Here is a 14,928-nt window from a genome sequence, read left to right as displayed (position 1 = left end):
AAATTTTTCTTTAATAGTTGTAGAACCTTAAATGGCCAAATCCAATGCCGAATGTCAACTTTTTTAATTGTTACTTACATTTGTTTCTAGGTCACGTTCATTATAATTATCATCGTTAATTTGTTCGGTATATTTCGTTATTTATTGCGTCTTAGAGCAAACAAACACAATTACAATAATAAAGGTCTAACCACATAGCAGTGTTGCACAGCGCGCTCAATAAATTGCGTAAACTTACTAAGAAATGTATTCAAGCCTCTAAATTAAAGAAACAAAAGTATTTTTGTAATATTCCAAACCTTGACATACAAAATACAAATCCTACAAGAGCGAGTCAATATTTCTGTTACAATATGTCGAAAATCCTAAGTCTTATCTACGCTTTAAAATCAGTAACATTTTTAAATTTTTACTTAATAATTATTAATAATATCACTATTAACAATCTACGCTGGCATCTCGATTTTGTGAATTATTACACTTTTGGAAATACAATATTTATAAAATCAGATACATATAAATGACAAATTGGTTGTTTATTGCATGTCATTTTAAGTTTTTTTTAATGTTATATTTGGTGACACAATATAATATATACTTTGAAAGCATGGTCAAATGCATTCTCGATTTTAAATTAGTAATTTTAGCACATAGAATTTACGGCCTAAAATAAGATGACATTATTTAAATTAAATATAATTCATACCCAATCGAGATGACCCAGCTCAGAAAAAATCTACGACTCATTTCATTTTCCTCTACACAAAAGTTTAAAGCTATAAAAGTGGTTTAATTCATTCTATTTCGAAGCATTGACGGCGAATATATTCACATTGTTTATATAGAAGAAAATGAAACGACAATATTATAATATTCCACTTCATCGTTTATATAAAAATCATCATTCTAGTAACAATTCTACTCAGATACCAATCGGCATCTGTAAGGTAGTTAACATTGTAAGAATTCATACAGCTTACTCTAATCTTATTATGCTACAGAGAAGTCATAATAGATTTGTCACTATGGAATTGTAAACGGTCTTTTAGCAAACTGCAAATTATCAATTAACGGTGCAATGATATAATTTTTGAAGTGAAACTTCTTTAGAATCGTTGTGATTTGAAACTTGATGAAACGAAAACGCGAGACGATAAAGACACAAACAGGTAAATGTATAGGATTCAGCCGGCGAAAGAATGAGATAGAATACATTACACGTTCTCGGTCTCAGTTAAAAAATTGTTATTGCAAAATGTAATCCCACTGGTGTGGAATAACGATTCATTAGTTACAAGGAGGTAACTTTGGCGAGGTTGCATATGACTAAGATGAAACACACTGTATATTGTATAATTCCATATTCAGCCGGCGGGAGAGTTGCACACACACCCATATTTCACAATGCTGTATCTTCAGAAGATTGATTGTAGTACGCATGTAGATTTTTTATAAACAAATCTGTATATGTAATGGTACAAAAGTTTGAGTAAAAGATTCATATTTTGTATTGATTGCACCGCAATTTATTGCAATTATTTTAACTTGATTTCTTTGAAATTTTGCCTGGTTTTATATCCTCTTTTATATATTAAAACCAAAATTATTTATTAGAAAGGATTGTTATACCATTTGTTTAACTTATTGTCAACTTTTTACGGGCATCTTGTTCCAAACTTGCGTTACACTTCGTGCTCAGGCACTGTATTCTCAGCAGATTTAGACCTCTATATATATAGCGGTTAGTTTACTTTACGAATTATTATTTTGAGTCTAGTTAGTGCCATAATATTACTAGTTGGCATTTATTGAAAAGTGATAAGATTTAGTATTTAATACTATTGGAAACCTCCATAAAGAAATAAAATACAAAACTTTCGAAGCTTACAATTCCTTAGTGACTATAAATATGGACAAGGGTATCAAATTACTATTCGATTACTATGCCTTCAAAATTGTTCGGAGCTTAGAAAAACAATTAATACAGTACTATAATAATATTATCAAATAGCTGTATGACGCATTATTGATGGTTAATAGTAAGGTATGACGGCTATCGATGAAGCGTTTGTGTATAAGAACGCTTGATATGAAGAGATATTAAACTCTTGAATATATTTAGATAAAGACTAGAAACAAAGATTAGATGGAAGGATATTTAATATACAGAGTCTAATGAATATAAGAGATATAATAGAATTCTCTAGAGTACTTAATAAGTTCTTAGATAAGTGTGTAATGTGAATCAGACGTACACACATAAAATTTGGTGCTTTCCAGTATAATATAGTATACATGGTTGAGAAATATTAGCTCACTACGTTCTTCTAATGTATTTATAATATTATTATCATTGTACTTTATTGGATAGAGAAAAAGTTGTTCAAACCTTAGAAAAGCCTTAGAATTATAATAGAGTGGCCACTCTGGTCATTCAGATATTACGAATCGTTTAATTACTATCGATAATTCTTTGGTAAGTATAGCGTAATATGAAAATTTTGGTCGTTTGACCAAAAGTGGCACCGCTAAGCGAACTACAGAAGGCTACGATTAATTTCAATCTTAGATTATATATTTTGAACTCAATGAAAATGACATTGCCTCAATTCGTGGACATGCCATTCTTATCACATTGTATCATTGTATATGATTGGGAAACTGGCCCGATGTATACCGATATGTTATATAAGTCAATCTACATAATTAACTAGATTATGAAACAGACTTCAAATGAATTAGCATTAATGCTCTGAATATTTGTGCATTTGGAACGTTAAAAATAATCATAATTGAAAGATTTGAGCATTTTAACTATACTTAAGTTTAGATACTGCGCTGGCTCTGCTAAAAAAGGCATCTTTACAAAAAAACACAAAGATTTATATTTAAATTGAGTAATTAGAACACTAACAAAATTATTTTTTGTAAATATTATTAAAATGCCCATTTGTTACAGAGCCAGCGTCGTAATTAAACATACAATTTTCAATGCATTAACAATACAAAAATTACTAACTATTCTAGATTATTTATTGCTATGACAAATAGGCGGGTTACTCATTTACATTTGGTATTTCAACAATTGAACTGATTTTAACTCGTCGTTGAATTACGTATTTAGTATGAATATGAGCATAATACACTTGATGAACGAGCTGCGGACGGCTTATAGATGTTAAGAGTCAGAGTATAGTATTTAATAAACCGTGTTTTGCTCAGAAAAGGTAAAGATAACTCATATTCATTTATCTCTAAATCAACTTCAAATTATATCAAAATGATGGAAATTTATTTTAGCAATCGTGTGAACAAGCTGAAATTTAAATAAGTATTGATTTGTTGAAATCATATCTAAAGTCCAATTTTAACTATTCAATTTGAATACAGAACGTCTCAGGGGACCATTTTCGGTCCACTTCTTGTTTAATACGTTTTTATAAACTACTTATTAAAACTCGATTGGACAGTATCGATTATTTTAAATCGATTAAAGGAGTGCATATTACAACAATTGTCTCCATAATGACGTCACAGATTAGGACACTTTTAATTTAGACAATTATTCCAACTTCTTTATGTACACACCTCTCAAGTCTTTTGTGCATTGACAACAGATTTATATATATCTCCGTATCTAATAAATAAACAATTGTAAATATATTGTGAAAACGAAATATTCAATCAAAATACACAGTGTAAATCTAAATGTTAACTATTTTATATTTATATGTTTAATTTGCGCTATGATATGACAACAGAATATAAATTTATAAGATTATAACAATATAAATATTTAAATCATTAGTTAAACCCGCATACATTAAACAATTCTTCGCAACTATCAAAAAACTGCATCAAACAACTAGCTGTAAAGGGTAATAGGTGATCACCTCATGCGTTGAAAAGAATAATTAAGATTCCTGCTCTTTCTCACTCACATTTTATTCAAATATCCACTTCTCGAGTCAATTTTGGTTTTAAAATACAGAAATTTTCTAAATTTCACACTATTGGCATAATTAGCATTGAATTAATAAATTGTTTAGGCTAAATGAAAATAAAATCAATTTATGAAAGTCAGAATGTCTGCGAGGAACCTAAGTTGCTGGTCAAATATGGGAAAAAAGTAGTTTTGATTTATTGTAACCTACTATTACTATCTATTTTATGTGTTATGGTAAGGCAAATATTCATTGTCTACGTTAATACACATTACCGACGTTATGTGATACGACCTTTATAAACTAATACTATTTAAAAGTTTATTATATGTGTGTTAAACAAGCTGATAGATGATGAATTTGCGAGTTTAGGAATCTTTACTTATTTTCAGAGTAAAATTGTCAATTGGCACTGCACACTCCATAAGGCACTTAAGCGCTGTCCCGGTTATATGCACTTTTGCATATTGAATCTCAGTTTAATTATCTTAAGGACATGTATTTCTTTAATAATTATAATATAACTGTTAAAATTAACACTTTAACGGATTATTATTAACGTTTCAATGATTTGAGCCGCTGAAAAGACCAATAATAACTGCAAAATTTAAGATGTCACCCAAAATATTGATAAATTTTTTATTAGCAGTAATTTTGATATTTACTTTAAAGTTATTTATGTATGTTTATATGGCGCTATTCAAACCTTTAATTCTTTTTAAATCTTGCCATTGTCAGTTTGGTTTTAGTTCTTTTATAAATTATAAATATGTCACGATATTTTTCCACATTTTAACAGACCTATGTATTGAAAACTATTATTTTTTAGCTATATATTCCTGTATGGTATCCTTAACCCCTAGGCGGTGAAATGAATAACTACAAATAATTTGAAGGGGTCATCTACATATTAAATATTATACTGTGTGTCTGTTTGTTTATTTATCATTATTAAGGTACGGTAGAATGTAAAGGTAGGTAAGGTAGAATGTACTGGTTTTTACAAGAATTGTAAAAGGTCATATTCTTCCAGTATTTATATCTAAGTACACTTCTAACGATTATTGAATGAATACTTGAATCTATAAAATGTAATATAACTAGATCCATTTCGAGAATTCCTTTATTGATAATTTTGGTATTAGTAAAAACACTATTAAAACTGCTCAGTATTAACGATATTGAGTAATTGATCCTTTCACTAAATTACATTTTGCACTTTTAAAACTTGTATAGTTTGGTATCTCAGGTATCATGCGTTTCTGAGGTGACCACCTAAAGTTACTAATTGGTCGCTTATTCACTTGGACAATGCAAATAGCCGTATTCTAGACCAAGGCTGACGGCAACAAAGACAAAATATAATAGGAACATTGTAAAACCAAGGCCCTTATTCATCTTCCACCGGAAACACGCAATGCTGAGGATAACGAAGAGAAGCATGGCGAACAGCAGAACGATGCTGCAAACCATGCCTTTGGAGTTAACTTGCACTGGCTCGCCGTAGATCAACCCATACAGCAGCCAGGGCAACGGTAAGCTGAAAGGAAGAAAAAATTAAATTAGTTTATCATTTTAAACCTTGATGTTATAAATATATATCTTCACGAGAGAGCAATTCTTGTATATTATATTATATATATTCTGAATCTCGGAAACGGCTCTAAAGATTTTAATGAAATTTAGTATACAGGTAGTTTTGGGGGCAAGAAATCGATCTAACTTTCAATCTAGGTTTAAATTTTAAAAAATATAGTTTTATCCGTGTTTTAATGAAAACCGGCTAATATAAGAGTTGGTCGCATTATCACAATTGGTTGTCATGCCCTATTTAAGCTACTGTGCTAAGTTTGAGTATTATTTACTTATTGTGAATTCTAAGTGGAAACCCTGCCCAAATATATGTGTAGTATACGAATTGTGTGTGTTTAAATCTAATAAAAGTAAAATCACATAAGATGAATTATTTCGGAAATATATTTAACAAACGTGACTTACGCTGATAAGTATCGCAGGAACCATTAAGTATTTTTAATAAAACTAATTCCCTACTTTTGAGTATAATTCGTATAGCAAAAGAAATAAAGATTAATTGACCTATTTGTATAGAATTAGGGGAAATACCGCACCCTTATCACGCGACGGATCGTTTCGTGGCATTTTCTTGACCCAATATTTAGGCCATGGCTTCACATTGGGCAATTAGAAGTTTAGTTTGTGTTGGTATTTACCTTTATCGTGTTAATACGATAAAAGTATCTTATTAGAGTGAATTGTGCTTTAGCAGCTCCTTTAACTTTTCCTCCAATTTACTGAATACGTTGTAGTGCGCCTGAAATCATCGTCGATCGAGGAATCTCCGATTGGCTTGATTCTTTGGCGTTCCGTAGAGATGTATCTTCTACCGCATATAATAGTAATAGGAATAGTATCGAAACTGGTAGATTCAATATTTTCCATGATTTTAAAAACCATGAGTGCTGTCGAATCTGCCACTTTCGATGAATTGGTAATTTATGTTGACAAGGCACATCATTGAAAATGAAATATATACAATTTGCAAATTAAATTCTCTAAACAGGTGTAAGCAAAAGAAAACACATTAAATTACCTATCGTATAAGGGTATAACTTTTACATTTTTTTTATAATTTATCATTTGAGATCAAAATACAACTTCAAACTGTTCTACTGTAAAATATGTGATTTCAGTCACGGCAGTCGATATCATGGGAAGTGTGCGGAGGAATGGTACACGATATTTTATTTTTATTTTTATGATCTTCCATAGTTGAGTAGAGAGTTCCATAGGAGTCAATGTTGGGTTTGAATTTATACGAATTTGTACTGTAACATTACAATAATTAACATATAATCTCAATCTAGTACCATGCTAACATACTCCACTGGGGCTAAAACAACGCAAGTGTTAACCCCTATGCCTTTAGCGAATTATAATTCTATAGCTATATTGTAAGTCTCGTGGATAAAATTAACAGGTTGCTCTTTGGGAGTTGCAGGCAGAAGTGAAAACTTGAACATTAACAGCATTTTTGAATATTTTGGAATAGTTACGGAATAATTTCGCACGAATTGCATTATTTATCATCACATTTATGTGGTTAAAACAATTTTAATTTAATGCGGTATCGTACACAAAAATGACAATTTATATTACATAAGAAATTTAATATTTTAGAACTATTACAATTATTAACCGACTTCAAAAAGGTTCTCAATTTGTCGGTATGTTTTTTTTTATGTTTGTTGCCTCAAAACTTTGGACTGGGTGAATCGATTTTGATAATTCTTTTTTTATTTGAAAGCTGGTGCTTACCGTGTAGTTCCATTGGATTTTGATAATTCTTTTCAAAGCTGGTGCTTACCGTGTGGTCCCATTGCAATTTGACAATTGCACCCATGAGAAAACTATAAAACTCTTTAATTTGCTGTATGTGCGCGAAGAATTCAATATTGCGCCAACCGATTTCGATATTTCTTTCGAAAGGATATACTTCAAAGGAAGCTTGGTGAGAGTTTGGTTAGGTTCTGATTATAGGATCCATGCCAAAGTAACGGAACTCTTCAATTCTTAGGAGCAAATTAACGATACCAGACCAAATCTTTTTTATGCTATCCGGATATTTGGGTCACCTACCGTAACGTAGTTATGATCAAGTAATTGTTGTAGTCAAGTAATGTCGTAGTCAATGATGATCAATGGAACTCTTTAACGACTTATATACCTTACTAACGTAAGGGTGCGGTCTGTGGCCGAATTTCTGTCTCTAATAAAATTGCAATGCGTTTACATTAATTCCTGCATTACAAAATTTAGTAGTACTACACAAATCTAAGACAAATTATTAGTTAGTGTAGTTCGGATTGACTAGAAATCTAAAAATTTTTCTCTCAGAAAAATCAACTTTCATCAAAAATTTCAACGTCTGTTTTACGAATTATCGATCAGGCCACGTGTCCTGTCACTAGTTTATAATTTTATACCCATCCCAAGAAATGACTCAAAGCAGTCAAAGAATCTTTCACTTCAATAGGCTAAGCGATATGAAATAATTTCCTCTTCTAAAATATTGACAAGCTGGAGTAAAAGGAAACAAGAATGGAATATATTTGTGACCCACATTTCTTGATTTATATCTGACGGCCCTCTTGTACTGTTCGGCTTCGATTTAACGTAGTTGTCAAATAATATATTGTGAATTCAGCAAAAACAAGGGACATGGTGAAGTGAACTCTGTATTTACTGTTGTTCTTGTTATATATAACTAGTATCGGGACAAAAATAGAGTTGAAGACAATCTTTCGGGATACTTTTTCCAATAAAAATTATAAAGGCATTTAGACTCATAAAATTAATTTCTTTAGAATTCTTTTTGATGTCATTTCTCGTACTAGTACCGGTTCTGAAACAAATGGCGCTCTGAGAGAAGTGCAAGAAACTCTCCCAGCATTCTTTTTTTGCGCTCTTTATAATAAATATAGAATATTGTACTGTCATTGCTATTGCTATGAAATTATCATAATCTAGTCCCAGGCTGATCACTTAGATATTCAGCTGTGGAATAGTAGGATTTACGAAAGAGCAATTTCTTAATAAAACATTTAAATTTATTTATAGATAATGCCTGAACAGTGGCTGGGACTTTATTATAAAAGTGTATACATTTTACCCTTAATGCTATTATTCAGCTTATAAAGCCTTCTAGAAATAGTAAAATATAATATTATTACGAAAAGTATAAATGCGAAAGTTTATTTAATGTCTGTTACATACTAATGTTTATACTCGATCGAATAGATTTAGCTAAAATTTGGTATCAGGTTAGTTTGATAATCTTGACATACGCATTTAAAGTGAAAACTCGTTTGGGCGTTTTAGGTTTCCGTTTCTTGTGAGTATTGAAGATAGAAGACGGCGACTGAAAGAAAGTGAAGAGTCAGGACTAGGTTATAATGGGGATTTCTTCATGGAGTGCAGTTTAGTCCAACTTGAGAGATAGAATATTTTCTACTACAGAATTTATTGGCGCACGGTTTGACAGTAATGTTCTGTTGTGAAGCAATTTCATTTTAATAACAGGGAGCACATTTTACGAAATAATTCTTGATTGAATAAACAGTATTTATATTACAAGCACAATTGTGGTGCCGCTCAGAATTTTTGAGTTGTTCAAGAATCCTGAGTGCTTCTTTGTATTGGGCAGGGCGTATCAATTACCATCAGCTGAACGTCCTCCTCGTGTCGTCCCTCATTGTCATAAAAAAACCTACCCGAAGTAAAAATAAATATGTTATCCATGACACGCCTTTCATAGACTTTATGATCTAAGTAAAGACCTATTAACCATTATGGTTGAAATCTGGGGTTCAGCTGCGAGAACTAATATAAATTTAATCCAAACTACACAAAATAAACTTATAAAAGTATTATTTAGATATGATTTTCTGACACCAACGAGCAAAGTATATAAAGAAACTAAAATAATGGACGTAACACAAACATATAAATATTACACATGTATTCTTATTCGAAAAATATTTACTAACGAAAGACACACAGAATTAATGTTTAAAAAAAAAGAAGTATTCCCAAGAAAAAATAATAATTGTTAAGATGTTGTAATGACTTAATGCTACGTCCACCAAGAACTAATTACGGTAAAAGGAACTTAACTTACGAGGGAATTCAGATTTATAATAAACTTCCAAATACTATAAAATAAATTAAAAGTACGGCATTATTTAAAAAAAAACTTAAAGCACATATTATTATAAACAACACTATTTAATATAGGTAATAATTATACTTCATTCTAAGTATTTTTTCATCTTAACTTTGTTACGAATAAAATAAATAATATGATTTAAAAAAATGCTCGAATGCACAATCACTCATATAAACATGTACCTATTTGTTTTAAGTTTTCATATTTGTATTATTGTTCAAACCGTAGGTATTATTTTAGTTTACCTCAACTGTTATCTTTATAAGTCGTTAGCTACATCCAGTCCTTCTTATTCCGGATAAATATAAAATATGTTGATGTTCTTTTGTTGAGAATTTTTATGTACCTTCATTTTTTGTGATTGTTCACTTTGTTTGTTTTGCATGCTTAGTCATAGAAACCTAAAGTAATATTATATTGTATATTTATGTAAAATTCTGATGTAAGTGATTTTATGTTAAATCTTATGAGAATAAATGTCTTTAAACCGAACCGAACCATACCCTGGGAATATACAGAGCACCACCAGGCTATTTAATGATTTGATTTAAATGTAATGTAACTTCACTCAAATAACCTCACCTTTGTTCTAAGACTTAAGGCATATCATAAGTCATACATCCTTTATTTTGCCAGAAAACATATAACAATGGGTGTAAACAATTTTAAAGTATCAATGTAATCGGCGATTTCGGGCATGCAAAATTATTATTAAGTAAAAAGGGCATTAAAGGCATTTATTTTCTCAAAATTGATTCCTTTAGAATTATTTTGATGTCATTTCTAATATACTACATACTACTACCGTTTCGTAAACAAATGGCGCTCTGAGAGAGAAGTAGCGGCGCAAGAAACTCTCCCAGCATTCTTTTTTTGCGCTCTTTTCAATAAAAATATACAATATTGTACAGTAATTTCTATCGCTATAAAATAATCATAATCTAGTCCCAGGCCGTCCGATCACTTAGATATTCATCTGTGGAGTAATAGGATTTACGACAGAGCCATTTTTTTTTAAAACATTTAAATTTATTTATAGATAATGCCTGAACAGTGGCTGGTATAACAGTGTATTCATTCATTATTAAATATATAGTACAATATTCTAGTTATTATTATAATTCATTCAACATTAACAAACTCTATATTAACATGTACTTAGGCCAATTTAAATTCAATTAATTATTATTAAATTTCATTATTTTAAGACTATAATTAATATATTTTTAAAAGTCAATTAACTGTAATCTAATGTGCCAACATATCATTTATGGAATAAAATCATTTATGTGTTAGCCATGTAAAAAGATCATTCTTAAGTCGTTGGACGGGTAGCTATTAGCCTCGCTAGAGTTTCGGCACAAGACGAGTCCATATCAAAGTACTGATGCGACATAGCCATCATAAGCTGCCAGGGCTGTATTTGGTAAAGCCGTTTTACGTAATCTATATAACACATACACATATCTAGGACTTTTTTGGCTTCCATGCCGACGTGCTCTTTGTCTCCTTCCATTTTAGATTTTTATTTAGAAGTACTCCTAAAAATTTAACATGCAGAGCTTCTTCTATTTGGGTTATAGTTAAGTCAAAGTCAAAGTCAAAAAATCTTTATTCACTGTAAATTTTTATAAGTTATTTAGTGCAAGTCAGGATGAAGTACAAAGGTTACAATAGCATTCAAATGAGTATAACAATATTCATTAACAAAATTTAGAACATTAATTCCAACTATCTTTATCATTCAAATAATCTTTCACATTATAATAGGCCTTAGATGTTAATTTATTTTTTACGATACATTTAATTTTTTTAATAGGTAATATTTTAATTTCATTTGGCAGTTTATTATAAAATATAACACAATCCACTTTAAAAGATTTAGCAATTTTACGGAGCCTAGTAGATGGAATTGTTATTAGAATGGTTACTTAAAAATGAGGTTTTTTTAATATTTACTTGAAGATTATTGTTATATCTTCCACCCAATTTACCACAGTATTAATTTCATTATTAATATGTCTTTTTTGGTTGATTTGAGATTCAATAAGTGTTTTAAAAAAACCTTTGTATTCGTATTTGGCTATTTTAATTTTAAAGGTTTTATTTGTAGTGTAGTAATAGTAGTGTAGTAATTATAAAAAGTCTCAGTACATTTCAAAATAGTAAAGCATAAAACCCAGCTGCAACTGAAATGCACCTAAACTTAACAGTCTAGGATTGCAGTTTCTTTGCAAATCTCGTATTCCGGTGTAGAGAAATTTGGTTTTTATTACCAGGCATTAAGGCTTAAAGAGTTGTCGTTTTCAGTATTGATCGTTATGGAAGTAGGCACGAGACAAAAATAAAAGACTGCAGTCTCGGAATGGAGGATGTCTGGAGCATTGTGTGTATGGAGCAAGTTTTACTTTAAAATGTCTAATTCTATTTTGATATTGTTTTCCGCGATATAAAAGCAAGCTACGGTTAGTTGATTTTTATAAGTTTTTAGTTTACGTTGTCGTACCATATTGCCAGGTTCGAATCCCGGTAGGTGCAAACATTTATATGATGAATATGGATGTTTGTTTCCGAGTCATATGTATTTATGTATGTTTAAGTAAGTATATTGTATTAAATATATCGTTGTCTTGTACCCATAGTACAGGCTATGCATAGTTTGGGGCAAGATAATTTGTGTACGAGTGTGTCAATATTTATATTAATTTTCTATCTACTTTTAAATTATGCCTAACTGATTTATCTGATAGGTTAATCAAATCAAATTTAAATCACTTTTTTCGTGTAGGTCAACGAAATAACACCTATGAATGTCAAAAGTTTTCTTCTTTTGTTATATTTACCGCCACTTCGGAAAGGGTTCCGCTTTAATGAGAAGAAGTGACAAGATACGTATTGTTACTCTTTTAAAGCAACATTTATAGATAATCTGTGTCAAGACTTAGTCTCTTCCTGTTAGACAACCTAAACAAGCCATGAATATTAGTTCAGTGTGCGTACAAGCTACGTCTTACACTCGCGATTTGTATGATACTTTGTGTTAGTGTAGAATTGCTCAAAATAGAGATTAGTTTTAAATTAAATTTTGTTCGACGTATTTACAGCCTTCATCTATCAATAAATGATTAATAAATGACCTAAGTTTACAGGTCCATCTTTTTAAAAAGCATTTCAGTTACAATATATGTAAAGTGACGTAAGAAAAATATTCAAACGTCAAATACTCAATGCTTTGAACGAGTGAGTAAAAAAGTAAATGTAAATTAATATGTAATTGTTGGTTACGTATGTATTAATACAATAATTTTTATAAATTAACTTCGACTGAACTCAATATCATTGTGTAGCTAATGACATTATACTATGAATTAAAATGAATAAGCCTATGAAATAATAACTTTTCATGATTGATGTTAATTTAAGTTTGTTTGGGATGTATACCTTTTTTAGTATAGTACAGTATATTATAATTGTAACAGAAATTAAAACGTGAACTGACTATGTATTCCACTATAAGCATGCCTTATGGGTTAGGATAAGAGAACCTGTTAATTATAAGCCAACAGCATCTTATTATCACCTTATCTTGCAAATAAAGATGATTTGATTTGATTTATAATCTTGACCTCTATCGATATCCAGGATCCACATCAAGGAACTCTTCAGCGGTCAGCAGTATAAATACGAAACTTTTAGTACGTGTTTCATTGTGTGTGTGTTATTTGTGTACAGCGCAGAAAAACACAGGAGATGTAATTCAATGCTTCTATAGTTTAAATGGATTTTTCAATACAAAATGAATTAGTCTATTTGATAATAATATATGTAAATTAATATACTTTTATGACATTCAATTTGTTAATATTATACATAGGTACTAAATGAATTATTATTTACGTTTCATATTATAATATCTTAAGATTTTAATTTTATAAATATTAATGAAATCTGACATGTTTCGGTATAACAGTAGTGTTGAGACAATTTTGTAACATATTTTGCATGTCAATTGACGAAAGATATTGGTTTATCAATAGGATTATGTTAACATCTTAAGTACAGTGCTTCCTGCAAATAAAATTCCATATCATTTCAAAAAAAAATCAACAACCCTTATATGGTTGCCCCTATGTGGAAATTTAAAGGAGCTTATATTTAAATTTAGAACATATAACTATAATTTCCGTTCCGTTCAAGGTATGATAGATTAGTATTATTCAAAAAAAAAACCTTTTTTACTTTCTTTTGTTTAATTGATTAATAAATTTATTGTTACTAGCCGACTCGACAGACGTTCTGTACATAATAAATAAAATACTGCTTTTTATGAATTTGCCAATAATATTTCCTAAAATCAAGAACTATTTCGTTGCATATGCTCCCTGTTGTTATAATGAAATTGTTTCACATCAGAACTGTCAAACCAGACAAACAAACTAGTGCAACAAAAAAAAAATATTGGAAACAAAAAAAATTATGGGTCCCAAATTGAAATAAAAACTATCCTATCTCTCAAGTTGGACTATACTGCACTCCATGAAGTAATCCCCATTAATATTTGTTCATTAGTTAAGGGGTTCACTGGAGCAAACATCAGGACACTGGATTTATATGAATTAAGAAATTTTGTATATCTTTACAACACTCTCTTGAGAAGAAAGATTTTTTGAACTTTTCTGATTTTTCTATTTTTAATTATTGTTATCAATTATGTCAAATAACTTGTTTTTCAATCGTTTTTTTAATGGAGGATTTTCCGGTCCAATGTGAAGACTGTATTGTAGACTTACCTTACAAGTTACAACCTTCCATACCGACCAATTAAATCTCAAAGATGCATTCGACCCTACAAGCCCTAAAGGAAGTAAGGAGACTTAGAGTCAAATGAAGGGAGATGCTCAGAACCGATGGAGATGCGCTGTTGGTGCCCTCTGCCCCAGCTAGGGAATACAGGAACTTAAGTCAAGTATTTTCAGGGTCGGTTACCAGAAAACGCCAATGAAATTTTTTTTTTGTGGTAAATATTTGAAGGAAAGAAGAATTTAGGGTTATCTCTTTAAAAAATAACAAATTGTTTACATTTAAACATCCATGACTCGGAAACAAACATCCATTTTCAACATATAAATGTTTGCGCCTACCGGGATTCGAACCTAGAACCTCTAGCTCATATATAAAATAAACTATAACAATAAGTATATAATAAATAGAGTAACTACTAAAACTGCCTGAAACAAA

The sequence above is a fragment of the Leptidea sinapis genome, chromosome 25, assembly GCF_905404315.1.
Source record: "Leptidea sinapis chromosome 25, ilLepSina1.1, whole genome shotgun sequence".
NCBI lineage: Eukaryota > Metazoa > Arthropoda > Insecta > Lepidoptera > Pieridae > Leptidea > Leptidea sinapis.
Note: the sequence above shows the minus strand (reverse complement) of the source record.